This window comes from Pongo abelii, chromosome 14 (assembly GCF_028885655.2).
Source record: "Pongo abelii isolate AG06213 chromosome 14, NHGRI_mPonAbe1-v2.0_pri, whole genome shotgun sequence".
In the NCBI taxonomy this organism is placed as follows: Eukaryota; Metazoa; Chordata; class Mammalia; order Primates; family Hominidae; genus Pongo; species Pongo abelii.
The window spans coordinates 14,883,207-14,901,621 of NC_071999.2; positions in this window are offsets into that span (position 1 = coordinate 14,883,207).

The following is an 18,415-nucleotide window of genomic DNA, read 5'->3' on the forward strand; positions in this document are numbered from 1 at the left end:
TTCCATTCCTTTTAAACTTTCCATTCCATTGTGTTCCACATTCGATTTCACCTTCCATTCCATTAGAAATTCCATTCCAAATTCCATTCCATTCCATTCCACTTTCCTTTCCACATTTCATTCAATTTCATTCCACGTTCCATTCCACGTTCCATTCCACATTGAATTCCACTTTCCATTCCACATTCCATTCCATTGCATTCCAAATTCCATTCCGCTTTGCATTCCACATTGCATTCCACATTCCATTCCATTCCATTCCACGTTTCATTTCACGTTCCATTCCACATTCCATTCCATGATAAATTCCACGTTCCGTTCCATTCCTTTGCACATTCCATTCCACCCTCCATTCCATTCCATTCCACGTTCCATTCCACTTTCCATTGTACATTGCATTCCAAGTTCCATTCCACATTCCATTCCAGGTTCCATTCCATTGCATTCCAAGTTCCATTCCACATTCAATTCCATTCCATTCCACGTTCCATTCCATATTCCTTTCCACATTCCATTCAACATTGCATTTCTTTCCATTTCACATTCCTTTCCATTCCATTCCACATTCATTTCCTCATTCAACTCCATTCCATTCCACATTCCATTGGACATTCCATTCCATTCCATTCCACATTCCTTTCCATTGCATTCCAATTTCCATTCTAATCCATTCCATTTTCCATTCCATAACATTCCCCATTCCATTCCATTCCATTCCTTTCCACATTCTATTGCATTCCACATTCCATTCTCTTCCATTTCACATTCCACTCCATTCCATTCCATTCCTTTCCACATTCCGTTCCATTCCATTTCATTCCATTCCATTTCATTCCATTCCTCATTCTATTCCATTACACATTCCATTCCATTCCACGTTCCATTCCACTGTATTCTATTCCATTCCATTCCACATTCCATTCCATGCCATTCCATTCCCCATGTCATTCCATTACACATTCCATTCCATTCCATACCGCATTCCATTCCATTCATTTAATGCATTCCATTCCATTCCATTCCACATGCCATTATATTCGACATTCCATTCCACATTCCATTCCACGTTCCATTCCACATTCCATTCCACATTCCATTCCACAATCCATTCCGTTCCATTCTCTTCCATCCCACGTTCTATTACAAATTCCATTCCTCATTCAATTTCATTCCATTCCACATTCCATTCCATTCCATTCCACATTCCATTTCACATTTCATTCCATGTTGCATTTCACATTCCATTCCACATTCCACTCTAATTTCCATTCAAAATTCCATTCCACGTTCCACTCCATTATATTCCACGTTCAATTGCACATTCCATTCCATTCCATTAAACTTTCTATTCCACATTCCATTCCGTTCCATTCCACATTACATTCCATTCCATTCCACATTCCATTCCATTGAATTTCACATTCCATTCGAAATTCCATTCCATTCCATTCAACTTTCCATTCCACATTGCCTTGCATTACATTCCACATTCCATTCTGTTCCATTCCACTTTCCATTACGTTCCTTACCACATTCCATTCTACATTCCATTCCATTGAATTTCACATTGCCTTCCAAATTCCATTCCATTCCATTCAACTTTCCATTCCACATTGCCTTTCATTACATTCCACATTCCATTCTGTTCCATTCCACTTTCCATTACATTCCATACCACATTCCATTCCACATTCCATTCCATTGAATTTCACATTGCCTTCCAAATTCGATCCCATTCCATTCCACTTTCCTTTCCATATTGCCTTGCATTACATTCCACATTCCATTCCACATTCCAATCCAATCCATTCAATGTTCCATTTCAAGTTCCTTTCCACAGTCCATTCCACATTCCATTCCACGTTCCATTCCACTTTCCATTCCACATACCATTCCACTTTCCATTCCACAATCCATTCCATTCAATTCCATTCCATTCCATTCCACGTTCCATTCCATGTTCCATTCCTTGTTGCATTCCATTCCAATCCAGGTTCCATTCTACATTACATTCCTTCCTTTCCACGTTCCTTTCCGTTCCATTCTACGTTCCATTCCACTTTCCATTCCGCATTCCATTCCACATTCCATTCCACATTACGTTCCATTCCATTCCACATTCCTTTCCACTTTCCATTCCAAATTCCATTCCATTCCATTACTCATTCCATTCCACATTCCATTCCAAATACCATTCCATTGCATTCCCCATTCCATTCCACATTCGATTCCAATCCATTCCAGATTGCATTCCGTTGCAGAACCCATTCCATTCAACATTCCATTCCATTCCATTTAAACTTTCCATTCCATTCCGTTCCGCATTCGATTTCACCTTCCATTCCATTACAAATTCCATTCCACACTGCATTCAATTCCATTCCACATTCCATTCCCCAATCTGTTCCATTCCATTCCACCTTCCATTCCACGTTCCATTCCTTGTTCCATTCCACGTTCCATTCCACATTCCATTAAACATTTCATTCCACATTCCATTCCATTCCATTCCACAATCCATTCCACTTTACATTCCACATTGCATTCCACATTCGATTCTATTCCATTCCACGCTCTATTCCACGTTCCATTCCATTCCATACCAAGTTCCATTCCACGTTCCATTTCATTCCACTCCACGTTCCATTGCATGTTCCATTCCATTCCATTCCACGTTCCATTCCCCTTTCCATTCCATTCCATTCCACGTTCCATTACACATTCCATTGTACATTCCATTCTAAGTTCCATTCCACATTCCATTCCACTTTCCATTCCACATTCGATTCCAGGTTCCATTCCATTCCATTCCAAGCTCCATTCCACATTCTATTCCATTCCTTTTAACGTTCCATTCCACATTCCATTCTACGTTCCATTCCACATTCCATTGCACATCGCATTCTACGTTGCATTCCATATTCCATGTTCCATTCCACTTTCCATTCCACGTTCCATTCCATTCGATTCCATTCCACGTTCTATTCCAGGTTCCATTCAACTTTCAATTCCTCATTCCATTCCACATTCCCTTCTACATTCCATTGCAGTGCATTCCGCATTCCATTCCATTCCTTTCCACATTCGATTCCACATTCCATTCCACATTCCATTCCACCTTTCATTCCATTCCATTCCACGTTCCATTCCGCATTACATTCCACACCCATTCCAAATTCCCTTCCGTTCCATTCCACATTCCTTTCCACTTTCCATTCCACATTCCTTTCCATTGCATTCCATTCCACATCCCATACCACATTCCTTTAAACATTCCATTGCAAATTCCGTTTCATTGCATTCCCCATTCCATTCCACATTCCATTCCATTCCATTTCACATTGAATTCCATTGCAGTCCACATTCCAATCATCATTGCCTTCCATTCGTTTTAAACTTTCCATTCCATTGTGTTCCACATTCGATTTCACCTTCCATTCCATTACAAATTCCATTTCAAATTCCATTCCATTCCATTCCACTTTCCATTCCACATTTCGTCTAATTTCATTCCACGTTCCATTCCACGTTTCATTCCACATTGAATTCCACTTTCCATTCCACATTCCATTCCATTCCAAATTCCATTCCTCTTTGCATTCCACATTGCATTGCACATTCCCTTCCATTCCATTCCACGTTTCATTTCACGTTCCATTGCACATTCCATTCCATGATAAATTCCACGTTCCGTTCCATTCCATTGCAGATTCCATTCCACCCTCCATTCCATTCCATTCCACGTTCCATTCCACTTTAAATTGTACATTGCATTCCAAGTTCCATTCCACATTCCATTCCACATTCCATTCCAGGTTCCATTCCATTGCATTCCAAGTTCCATTCCACATTCAATTCCATTCCATTCCACGTTCCATTCCACATTCCATTCCACATTCCATTCAACGTTCCATTTCTTTCCATTTCACATTCCTTTCCACATTCATTTCCACATTCAACTCCTTTCCATTCCACAGTCTATTGGACATTCCATTCCATTCCTTTCCACATTCCTTTCCATTGCATTCCAATTTCCATTCTAATCCGTTCCATTTTCCATTCCATAACATTCCCCATTCCATTCTATTCCATTCCATTCCACATTCTATTGCATTCCACATTCCATTCTCTTCCATTTCACATTCCACTCCATTCCATTCCATTCCTTTCCACATTCCGTTCCATTCCATTTCATTCCATTCCATTTCATTCCATTCCTCATTCTATTCCATTCCACATTCCATTCCATTCCACATTCCATTCCACTGTATTCTATTCCATTCCATTCCACATTCCATTCCATGCCATTCCATTCCCCATTTCATTCCATTACACATTCCATTCCATTCCATACCGCATTCCATTCCATTCATTTAGTGCATTCCATTCCATTCCATTCCACATGCCATTATATTCGACATTCCATTCCACATTCCATTCCACGTTCCATTACACGTTCCATTCCATTCCATTCCACATTCCATTCCACTTTCCATTGCATGACATTCCACGTTCCATTCCACATTCCATTGCCCATGCCTGTCCCCGTTCCATGCCACATTCAATTTCACTTTCCATTCCACTTTCCATTCCAAGGTCCATTCCAATACATTCCACATTCCATTCCACATTCCATTCCACAATGCATTCCGTTCCATTCTCTTCCATTGCACATTCTATTACAAATTCCATTCCTCATTCAATTTCATTCCATTCCACATTCCATTCCATTCCATTCTACATTCCATTTCACATTTCATTCCATGTTGCATTCCACATTCCATTCCACATTCCACTCTAATTTCCATTCAAAATTCCATTCCACGTTCCACTCCATTCCATTCCACTATCAGTTGCACATTCTATTACATTCCATTAAGCTTTCTATTCCACATTCCGTTCCGATCCATTCCACATTCCATTCCATTCCATTCCACATTCCATTCCCCATTCCATTCCATTCAATTTCACATTCCATTCCAAATTCCATTCCATTCCATTCACCTTTCCATTCCACATTTCCTTGCATTACATTCCACATTCCATTCTGTTCCACTCCACTTTCCATTACATTCCATACCACATTCCATTCCACATTCCATTCCATTGAATTTCACATTGCCTTCCAAATTCCTTGCCATTCCATTCCACTTTCTTTTCCACATTGCCTTGCATTACATTCCACATTCCATTCCACATTCCAATCCAATCCATTCAATGTTCCATTTCAAGTTCCTTTCCTCAGTCCATTCCACATTCTATTTCACGTTCCATTCCACTCCATTACACGTTCCACCCCACTTTACATTCCATTCCATTCCACGTTCCATTCCACATTCCATTGCACATTCCATTCCATGTTCCATTCCATTCCACTCCAAGTTCCATTCCACATTCCGTTCCCTCCCTTTCCACGTTCCATTCTACTCCATTCCACGTTCCATTCGACTTTCCATTCCACATACCATTCCGTTTTCCATTCCACAATCCATTCCATTCAATTCCATTCCATTCCATTCCACCTTCCATTCCACGTTCCATTCCACGTTCCATTCCACATTCAATTAAATATTTCATTCCACATTCCATTCCATTCCATTCCACAATCCATTCCACTTTACATTCCTCATTGCATTCCACATTCGATTCTATTCCATTCCGTGCTCTATTCCACGTTCCATTCCACGTTCCATTCCATTCCATGCCACGTTCCATTCCACGTTCCATTCCATTCCACTCCACGTTCCATTCCATGTTGCATCCCATTCCATTCCACGTTCCATTCCCCTTTCCATTCCATTCCATTCCACGTTCCATTACACATTCCATTGTACATTCCATTCTAAGATCTATTCCATATTCCATTCCACTTTCCATTCCACATTCGATTCCAGGTTCAATTCCATTCCATTCCAAGCTCCATTCCACATTCTATTCCATTCCTTTTAACGTTCCATTCCACATTCCATTCCACGTTCCATTCCACATTCCATTGCACATCGCATTCTACGTTGCATTCCATATTCTATGTTCCATTCCACTTTCCATTCCACGTTCCATTCCATTCGATTCCATTCCACGTTCTATTCCAGGTTCCATTCAACCTTCAATTCCTCATTCCATTTCGCATTCCCTTCTACATTCCATTGCAGTGCATTCCGCATTCCATTCCGCATTCCATTCCATTCCTTTCCACATTCGATTCCACATTCCATTCCACATTCCATTCCACCTTTTATTCCATTCCATTCCACGTTCCATTCCGCATTACATTCCACACCCATTCCAAATTCCCTTCCGTTCCATTCCACATTCCTTTCCACTTTCCATTCCACATTCCTTTCCATTGCATTCCATTCCACATCCCATTACACATTCCTTTCCACATTCCATTGCAAATTCCGTTTCATTGCATTCCCCATTCCATTCCATTCCATTTCACATTGTATTCCATTGCAGTCCACATTCCATTCATCATTGCCTTCCATTCCTTTTAAACTTTCCATTCCATTGTGTTCCACATTCGATTTCACCTTCCATTCCATTAGAAATTCCATTCCAAATTCCATTCCATTCCATTCCACTTTCCATTCCGCATTTCGTTCAATTTCATTCCACGTTCCATTCCACGTTCCATTCCACATTGAATTCCACTTTCCATTCCACATTCCATTCCATTCCATTCCATTCCAAATTCCATTCCGCTTTGCATTCCACATTGCTTTGCACATTCCATTCCATTCCATTCCACGTTTCATTTCACGTTCCATTGCACATTCCATTCCATGATAAATTCCACGTTCCGTTCCATTCCATTGCACATTCCATTCCACCCTCCATTCCATTCCATTCCACGTTCCATTCCACTTTCCATTGTACATTGCATTCCAAGTTCCATTCCACCTTCCATTCCACTTTCCATTCCACATTCCATTCCAGGTTCCATTCCATTGCATTCCAAGTTCCATTCCACATTCAATTCCATTACATTCCACGTTCCATTCCACATTCCATTCCACATTCCATTCAACATTCCATTTCTTTGCATTTCACATTCCTTTCCATTCCATTCCACATTCATTTCCACATTCAACTCCTTTCCATTCCACATTCCATTGGACATTCCATTCCATTCCTTTCCACATTCCTTTCCATTGCATTCCAATTTCCATTCTAATCCATTCCATTTTCCATTCCATAACATTCCCCATTCCATTCCATTCCATTCCATTCCACATTCTATTGCGTTCCACATTCCATTCTCTTCCATTTCACATTCCACTCCATTCCATTCCATTCCACTCCATTCCTTTCCACATTCCGTTCCATTCCATTTCATTCCATTCCATTTCATTCCATTCCTCATTCTATTCCATTCCACATTCCATTCCATTCCACATTCCTTTCCACTGTATTCTATTCCATTCCATTCCACATTCCATTCCATGCCATTCCATTCCCCATTTCATTCCATTACACATTCCATTCCATTCCATACCGCATTCCATTCCATTCATTTAGTGCATTCCATTCCATTCCATTCCACATGCCACTATATTCGACATGCCATTCCACATTCCATTCCACGTTCCATTACACGTTCCATTCCATTCCATTCCACATTCCATTGCACTTTCCATTGCATGACATTCCATGTTCCATTCCACTTTCCATTCCACATTCCATTCCACTTTCCATTCCACAATCCATTCCATTCAATTCCATTCCATTCCATTCCACGTTCCATTCCATGTTCCATTCCTCGTTGCATTCCATTCCACTCCAGGTTCCATTCTACATTACATTCCTTCCCTTTCCACGTTCCTTTCCGTTCCATTCCACGTTCCATTCCACTTTCCATTCCGCATTCCATTCCAGATTCCATTCCACATTATGTTCCATTCCATTCCACATTCCTTTCCACTTTCCATTCCAAATTCCATCCATTCCATTACTCATTCCATTCCACATTCCATTCCACATTCCATTCCAAATACCATTCCATTGCATTCCCCATTCCATTCCACATTCGATTCCAATCCATTCCAGATTGCATTCCGTTGCAGAACCCATTCCATTCAACATTCCATTCCATTCCATTTAAACTTTCCATTCCATTCCGTTCCGCATTCGATTTCACCTTCCATTGCATTCCAAATTCCATTCCACACTGCATTCAATTCCATTCCACATTCCATTCCCCAATCTGTCCCATTCCATTCCACCTTCCATTCCACGTTCTATTCCACGTTCCATTCCACGTTCCATTCCACATTCAATTAAACATTTCATTCCACATTCCATTCCATTCCATTCCACAATCCATTCCACTTTAGATTCCACATTGCATTCCACATTCGATTCTCTTCCATTCCGCGCTCTATTACACGTTACATTCCACGTTCCATTCCATTCCATACCAAGTTCCATTCCACGTTCCATTCCATTCCACTCCACGTTCCATTCCATGTTCCATTCCATTCCATCCCACGTTCCATTCCCCTTTCCATTCCATTCCATTCCACGTTCCATTACACATTCCATTGTACATTCCATTCTAAGTTCCATTCCACATTCCATTCCACTTTCCATTCCACATTCGATTCCAGGTTCCATTCCATTCCATTCCAAGCTCCATTCCACATTCTATTCCATTCCTTTTAACGTTCCATTCCACATTCCATTCCACGTTCCATTCCACATTCCATTGCACATCGCATTCTACGTTGCATTCCGTATTCCATGTTCCATTCCAGTTTCCATTCCACGTTCCATTCCATTCGATTCCATTCCACGTTCTATTCCAGGTTCCATTCAACTTTCAATTCCTCATTCCATTCCACATTCCCTTCTACATTCCATTGCAGTGCATTCCACATTCCATTCCGCATTCCATTCCATTCCTTTCCACATTCGATTCCACATTCCATTCCACATGCCATTCCACCTTTCATTCCATTCCATTCCACGTTCCATTCCTCATTACATTCCACACCCATTCCAAATTCCCTTCCGTTCCATTCCACATTCCTTTAAACTTTCCATTCTGCATTCCTTTCCATTGCATTCCATTCCACATCCCATTCCACTCCATTCCACATCCCATTCCACATTCCTTTCCACATTCCATTGCAAATTCCGTTTCATTGCATTCCCCATTCCATTCCACATTCCATTCCATTGAATTTCACATTGCTTTCCAAATTCCATCCCATTCCATTCCACTTTCCTTTCCACATTGCCTTGCATTACATTCCACATTCCATTCCACATTCCAATCCAATCCATTCAATGTTCCATTTCTAGTTCCTTTCCACAGTCCATTCCACATTCTATTTCACGTTCCATTCCACTCCATTACACGTTCCACCCCACTTTCCATTCCATTCCATTCCACGTTCCATTCCACATTCCATTGCACATTCCATTCCACGTTCCATTAAATTCCACTCCAAGTTCCATTCCACATTCCGTTCCCTCCCTTTCCACGTTCCATTCTATTCCATTCCACGTTCCATTCCACTTTCCATTCCACATTCCATTCCACTTCCCATTCCACAATCCATTCCATTCAATTCCATTCCATTCCATTCCACGTTCCATTCCATGTTCCATTCCTCGTTGCATTCCATTCCACTCCAGGATCCATTCAACATTACATTCCTTCCCTTTCCACGTTCCTTTCCGGTCCATTCCACGTTCCATTCCACTTTCCATTCCACATTCCATTCCACATTCCATTCCACATTACGTTCCATTCCATTCCACATTCCTTTCCACTTTCCATTCCAAATTCCATTCCATTCCATTACTCATTCCATTCCACATTCCATTCCACATTCCATTCCACATTCCATTCCAAATACCATTCCATTGCATTCCCCATTCCATTCCACATTCGATTCCAATCCATTCCAGATTGCATTCCGTTGCAGAACACATTCCATTCAACATTCCATTCCATTCCATTTAAACTTTCCATTCCATTCCGTTCCGCATTCGATTTCACCTTTCATTCCATGCCAAATTCCATTCCACACTGCATTCAATTCCATTCCACATTCCATTCCACAATCTGTTCCATTCCATTCCACCTTCCATTCCACGTTCCATTCCACGTTCCATTCCACGTTCCATTCCACATTCAATTAAACATTTCATTCCACATTCCATTCCATTCCATTCCACAATCCATTCCACTTTACATTCCACATTGCATTCCACATTCGATTCTATTCCGTTCCACGCTCTATTCTACGTTCCATTCCACGTTCCATTCCATTCCATGCCACGTTCCATTCCACGTTCCATTCCATTCCACTCCACGTTCCATTCCATGTTCCATTCCATTCCATTCCACGTTCCATTCCATGTTCCATTCCATTCCATTCCACGTTCCATTCCTCCTTCCATTCCATTCCATTCCACGTTCCATTACACATTCCATTGTACATTCCATTCTAAGTTCCATTCGACATTCCATTCCACTTTCCATTCCACATTCGATTCCAGGTTCCATTCCATTCCATTCCAAGCTCCATTCCACATTCTATTCCATTCCTTTTAATGTTCCATTCCACATTCCATTCCACGTTCCATTCCACATTCCATTGCACATCGCATTGTACGTTGCATTCCATATTCCATGTTCTATTCCACTTTCCATTCCACGTTCCATTCCATTCGATTCCATTCCACGTTCTATTCCAGGTTCCATTCAACTTTCAATTCCTCATTCCATTACACATTCCCTTCTACATTCCATTGCAGTGCATTCCACATTCCATTCCGCATTCCATTCCATTCCTTTCCACATTCGATTCCACATTCCATTCCACATGCCATTCCACCGTTTATTCCATTCCATTCCACGTTCCATTCCGCATTACATTCCACACCCATTCCAAATTCCCTTCCGTTCCATTCCACATTCCTTTCCACTTTCCATTCCACATTCCTTTCCATTGCATTCCATTCCACATCCCATTCCACATTGCTTTCCACATTCCATTGCAAATTCCGTTTCATTGCATTCCCCATTCCATTCCATTCCATTTCACATTGTATTCCATTGCAGTCCACATTCCATTCATCATTGCCTTCCATTCCTTTTAAACTTTCCATTCCATTGTGTTCCACATTCGATTTCACCTTCCATTCCATTAGAAATTCCATTCCACATTCCATTCCATTCCATTCCACTTTCCATTCCACATTTCGTTCAATTTCATTCCACGTTCCATTCCACGTCCCATTCCACATTGAATTCCACTTTCCATTCCACATTCCATTCCATTCCATTCCAAATTCCATTCCGCTTTGCATTCCACATTGCATTCCACATTCCATTCCATTCCATTCCACGTTTCATTTCACGTTCCATTCCACATTCCATTCCATGATAAATTCCACGTTCCGTTCCATTCCATTGCACATTCCATTCCACCCTCCATTCCATTCCATTCCACGTTCCATTCCACTTTCCATTGTACATTGCATTCCAAGTTCCATTCCACATTCCATTCCACTTTCCATTCCACATTCCATTCCAGGTTCCATTCCATTGCATTCCAAGTTCCATTCCACATTCAATTCCATTACATTCCACGTTCCATTCCACATTCCATTCCACATTCCATTCAACATTCCATTTCTTTCCATTTCACATTCCTTTCCATTCCATTCCACATTCATTTCCACATTCAACTCCTTTCCATTCCACATTCCATTGGACATTCCATTCCATTCCTTTCCACATTCCTTTCCATTGCATTCCAATTTCCATTCTAATCCGTTCCATTTTCCATTCCATAACATTCCCCATTCCATTCCATTCCATTCCATTCCACATTCTATTGCATTCCACATTCCATTCTCTTCCATTTCACATTCCACTCCATTCCATTCCATTCCTTTCCACATTCCGTTCCATTCCATTTCATTCCATTCCATTTCATTCCATTCCTCATTCTATTCCATTCCACATTCCATTCCATTCCACATTCCATTCCACTGTATTCTATTCCATTCCATTCCACATTCCATTCCATGCCATTCCATTCCCCATTTCATTCCATTACACATTCCATTCCATTCCATACCGCATTCCATTCCATTCATTTAGTGCATTCCATTCCGTTCCATTCCACATGCCATTATATTCGACATTCCATTCCACATTCCATTCCACGTTCCATTACACGTTCCATTCCATTCCATTCCACATTCCATTGCACTTTCCATTGCATGACATTCCACGTTCCATTCCACATTCCATTGCCCATGCCTCTCCCCATTCCATGCCACATTCAATTTCACTTTCCATTCCTCTTTCCATTCCAAGTTCCATTCCAATACATTCCACATTAAATTCCACATTCCATTTCACATTCCATTCCACAATCCATTCCGTTACATTCTCTTCCATTCCACATTCTATTACAAATTCCATTCCTCATTCAATTTCATTCCATTCCACATTCCATTCCATTCCATTCCACATTCCATTTCACATTTCATTCCATGTGGCATTCCACATTCCATTCCACATTCCATTCTAATTTCCATTCAAGATTCCATTCCATGTTCCACTCCATTCCATTCCACTTTCAGTTGCACATTCCATTCCATTCCATTAAACTTTCTATTCCACATTCCATTCCGTTTTATTCCACATTCCATTCCATTCCATTCCACATTCCATTCCACATTCCATTCCATTCAATTTCACATTCCATTCCAAATTCCATTCCATTCCATTCAACTTTCCATTCCACATTGCCTCGCATTACATTCCACATTCCATTCTGTTCCATTCCACTTTAAATTACATTCCATACCACATTCCATTCCACATTCCATTCCATTGAATTTCACATTGCCTTCCAAATTCCTTGCCATTACATTCCACTTTCCTTTCCACATTGCCTTGCATTACATTCCACATTCCATTCCACATTCCAATCCAATCCATTCAACGTTCCATTTCAAGTTCCTTTCCACAGTCCATTCCACATTCTATTTCACGTTCCATTCCACTCCATTACACGTTCCACCCCACTTTCCATTCCATTCCATTCCACGTTCCATTCCACATTCCATTGCACATTCCATTCCACGTTCCATTCCATTCCACTCCAAGTTCCATTCCACATTCCGTTCCCTCCCTTTCCACGTTCCATTCTATTCCATTCCACGTTCCATTCCACTTTCCATTCCACATACCATTCCACTTTCCATTCCACAATCCATTCCATTCATTTCCATTCCATTCCATTCCACGTTCCATTCCATGTTCCATTCCTCGTTGCATTCCATTCCAATCCAGGTTCCATTCTACATTACATTCCTTCCTTTTCCACGTTCCTTTCCATTCCATTCTACGTTCCATTCCACTTTCCATTCCGCATTCCATTCCACATTCCATTCCACATTACGTTCCATTCCATTCCACATTCCTTTCCACTTTCCATTCCAAATTCCATTCCATTCCATTACTCATTCCATTCCACATTCCATTCCACATTCCATTCCAAATACCATTCCATTGCATTCCCCATTCCATTCCACATTCGATTCCAATGCATTCCAGATTGCATTCCGTTGCAGAACCCATTCCATTCAACATTCCATTCCATTCCATTGAAACTTTCCATTCCATTCCGTTCCGCATTCGATTTCACCTTCCATTCCATTCCATTCCAAATTCCATTCCACACTGCATTCAGTTCCATTCCACATTCCATTCCCCAATCTGTTCCATTCCATTCCACCTCCCATTCCATGTTCCATTCCACGTTCCATTCCACGTTCCTTTCCACATTCAATTAAACATTTCATTCCACATTCCATTCCATTCCAATCCACAATCCATTCCACTTTACATTCCACATTGCATTCCACATTCGATTCTCTTCCATTCCGCGCTCTATTCCACGTTCCATTCCACGTTCCATTCCATTCCATACCAAGTTCCATTCCACGTTCCATTCCATTCCACTCCACGTTCCATTCCATGTTCCATTCCATTCCATTCCACGTTCCATTCCCCTTTCCATTCCATTCCATTCCACGTTCCATTACACATTCCATTGTACATTCCATTCTAAGTTCCATTCCACATTCCATTCCACTTTCCATTCCACATTCGATTCCAGGTTCCATTCCATTCCATTCCAAGCTCCATTCCACATCCTATTCCATTCCTTTTAACGTTCCATTCCACATTCCATTCCACGATCCATTCCACATTCCATTGCACATCGCATTCTACATTGCATTCCGTATTCCATGTTCCATTCCACTTTCCATTCCACGTTCCATTCCATTCGATTCCATTCCACGTTCTATTCCAGGTTCCATTCAACTTTCAATTCCTCATTCCATTCCACATTCCCTTCTACATTCCATTGCAGTGCATTCCACATTCCATTCCGCATTCCATTCCATTCCTTTCCACATTCGATTCCACATTCCATTCCACATTCCATTCCACCTTTCATTCCATTCCATACCACGTTCCATTCCGCATTACATTCCACACCCATTCCAAATTCCCTTCCGTTCCATTCCACATTCCTTTAAACTTTCCATTCCGCATTCCTTTCCATTGCATTCCATTCCACATCCCATTCCACATTCCTTTCCACATTCCATTGCAAATTCCGTTTCATTGCATTCCCCATTCCATTCCACATTCCATTCCATTGAATTTCACATTGCTTTCCAAATTCCATCCCATTCCATTCCGCTTTCCTTTCCACATTGCCTTGCATTACATTCCACATTCCATTCCACATTCCAATCCAATCCATTCAATGTTCCATTTCAAGTTCCTTTCCACAGTCCATTCCACATTCTATTTCACGTTCCATTCCACTCCATTACACGTTCCACCCCACTTTCCATTCCATTCCATTCCACGTTACATTACACATTCCATTGCACATTCCATTCCACGTTCCATTCCATTCCACTCCAAGTTCCATTCCACATTCCGTTCCCTCCCTTTCCACGTTCCATTCTATTCCATTCCACGTTCCATTCCACTTTCCATTCAACATTCCATTCCACTTTCCATTCCACAATCCATTCCATTCAATTCCATTCCATTCCATTCCACGTTCCATTCCATGTTCCATTCCTCGTTGCATTCCATTCCACTCCAGGTTCCATTCTACATTACATTCCTTCCCTTTCCACGTTCCTTTCCGTTCCATTCCACGTTCCATTCCACTTTCCATTCCGCATTCCATTCCACATTCCATTCCACATTATGTTCCATTCCATTCCACATTCCTTTCCACTTTCCATTCCAAATTCCATCCATTCCATTACTCATTCCATTCCACATTCCATTCCACATTCCATTCCAAATACCATTCCATTGCATTCCCCATTCCATTCCACATTCGATTCCAATCCATTCCAGATTGCATTCCGTTGCAGAACACATTCCATTCAACATTCCATTCCATTCCATTTAAACTTTCCATTCCATTCCGTTCCGCATTCGATTTCACCTTTCATTCCATTCCAAATTCCATTCCACACTGCATTCAATTCCATTCCACCTTCCATTCCACAATGTGTTCTATTCCATTCCACCTTCCATTCCACGTTCCATTCCACGTTCCATTTCACGTTCCATTCCACATTCAATTAAACATTTCATTCCACATTCCATTCCATTCCATTCCACAATCCATTCCACTTTACATTCCACATTGCATTCCACATTCGATTCTATTCCATTCCGCGCTCTATTCTACGTTCCATTCCACGTTCCATTCCATTCCATGCCACGTTCCATTCCACGTTCCATTCCATTCCACTCCACGTTCCATTCCATGTTCCATTCCATTCCATTCCACGTTCCATTCCATGTTCCATTCCATTCCATTCCACGTTCCATTCCTCCTTCCATTCCATTCCATTCCACGTTCCATTACACATTCCATTGTACATTCCATTCTAAGTTCCATTCCACATTCCATTCCACTTTCCATTCCACATTCGATTCCAGGTTCCATTCCATTCCATTCCAAGCTCCATTCCACATTCTATTCCATTCCTTTTAAGGTTCCATTCCACATTCCATTCCACGTTCCATTCCACATTCCATTGCACATCGCATTCTACGTTGCATTCCATATTCTATGTTCCATTCCACTTTCCATTCCACGTTCCATTCCATTCGATTCCATTCCACGTTCTATTCCAGGTTCCATTCAACTTTCAATTCCTCATTCCATTCCACATTCCCTTCTACATTCCATTGCAGTGCATTCCACATTCCATTCCGCATTCCATTCCATTCCTTTCCACATTCGATTCCACATTCCATTCCACATTCCATTCCACCTTTCATTCCATTCCATTCCACGTTCCATTCCACATTTCATTCCATTCCATTCCACGTTCCATTCCGCATTACATTCCACACCCATTCCAAATTCCCTTCCGTTCCATTCCACATTCCTTTCCACTTTCCATTCCACATTCCTTTCCATTGCATTCCATTCCACATCCCATTCCACATTCCTTTCCACATTCCATTGCAAATTCCGTTTCATTGCAATCCCCATTCCATTCCACATTCCATTCCATTCCATTTCACATTACATTCTATTGCAGTCCACATTCCATTCATCATTGCCTTCCATTCCTTTTAAACTTTCCATTCCATTTTGTTCCACATTCGATTTCACCTGCCATTCCATTAGAAATTCCATTCCAAATTCCATTCCATTCCATTCCGCTTTCCATTCCACATTTCGTTCAATTTCATTCAACGTTCCATTCCACGTTCCATTCCACATTGAATTCCACTTTCCATTCCACATTCCATTCCATTCCATTGCATTCCAAATTCCGTTCCGCTTTGCATTCCACATTGCATTCCACATTCCATTCCATTCCATTCCACGTTTCATTTCACGTTCCATTCCACATTCCATTCCATGATAAATTCCACGTTCCGTTCCATTCCATTGCACATTCCATTCCACCCTCCATTCCATTCCATTCCACGTTCCATTCCACTTTCCATTGTACATTGCATTCCAAGTTCCATTCCACATTCCATTCCACTTGCCATTCCACTTTCCATTCCAGGTTCCATTCCATTGCATTCCAAGTTCCATTCCACATTCAATTCCATTACTTTCCATGTTCCATTCCACATTCCATTCCACGTTCCATTCAACATTCCATTTCTTTCCATTTCACATTCCTTTCCATTCCATTCCACATTCATTTCCACATTCAACTCCTTTCCATTCCACATTCCATTGGACATTCCATTCCATTCCTTTCCACATTCCTTTCCATTGCATTCCAATTTCCATTCTAATCCATTCCATTTTCCATTCCATAACATTCCCCATTCCATTCCATTCCATTCCATTCCACATTCTATTGCATTCCACATTCCATTCTCTTCCCCATTTCACATTCCACTCCATTCCATTCCATTCCTTTCCACATTCCGTTCCATTCCACTTCATTCCATTCCATTTCATTCCATTCCTCATTCTATTCCATTCCACATTCCATTCCATTCCACATTCCATTCCACTGTACTCTATTCCATTCCATTCCACATTCCATTCCATGCCATTCCATTCCCCATTTCATTCCATTACACATTCCATTCCATTATATACCGCATTCCATTCCATTCATTTAGTGCATTCCATTCCATTCCATTCCACATGCCATTATATTCGACATTCCATTCCACATTCCATTCCACGTTCCATTACACGTTCCATTCCATTCCATTCCACATTCCATTCCACTTTCCATTGCATGACATTCCACTTTCCATTCCACATTCCATTGCCCATGCCTCTCCCCGTTCCATGCCACATTCAATTTCACTTTCCATTCCTCTTTCCATTCCAAGGTCCATTCCAATACATTCCACATTCCATTCCACATTCTATTCCACATTCCATTCCACAATCCATTCCGTTCCATTCTCTTCCATTCCACATTCTATTACAAATTCCATTCCTCATTCAATTTCATTCCATTCCACATTCCATTTCATTCCATTCCACATTCCATTTCACATTTCATTAAATGTTGCATTCCACATTCCATTCCACATTCCACTCTAATTTCCATTCAAAATTCCATTCCACGTTCCACTCCATTCCATTCCACGTTCAGTTGCACATTCCATTCCATTCCATTAAACTTTCTATTCCACATTCCGTTCCGTTCCATTCCACATTCCATTCCATTCCATTCCACATTCCATTCCACATTCCATTCCATTCAATTTCGCATTCCATTCCAAATTCCATTCCATTCCATTCAACTTTCCATTCCACATTGCCTTGCATTACATTCCACATTCCATTCTGTTCCATTCCACTTTCCATTACATTCCATACCACATTCCATT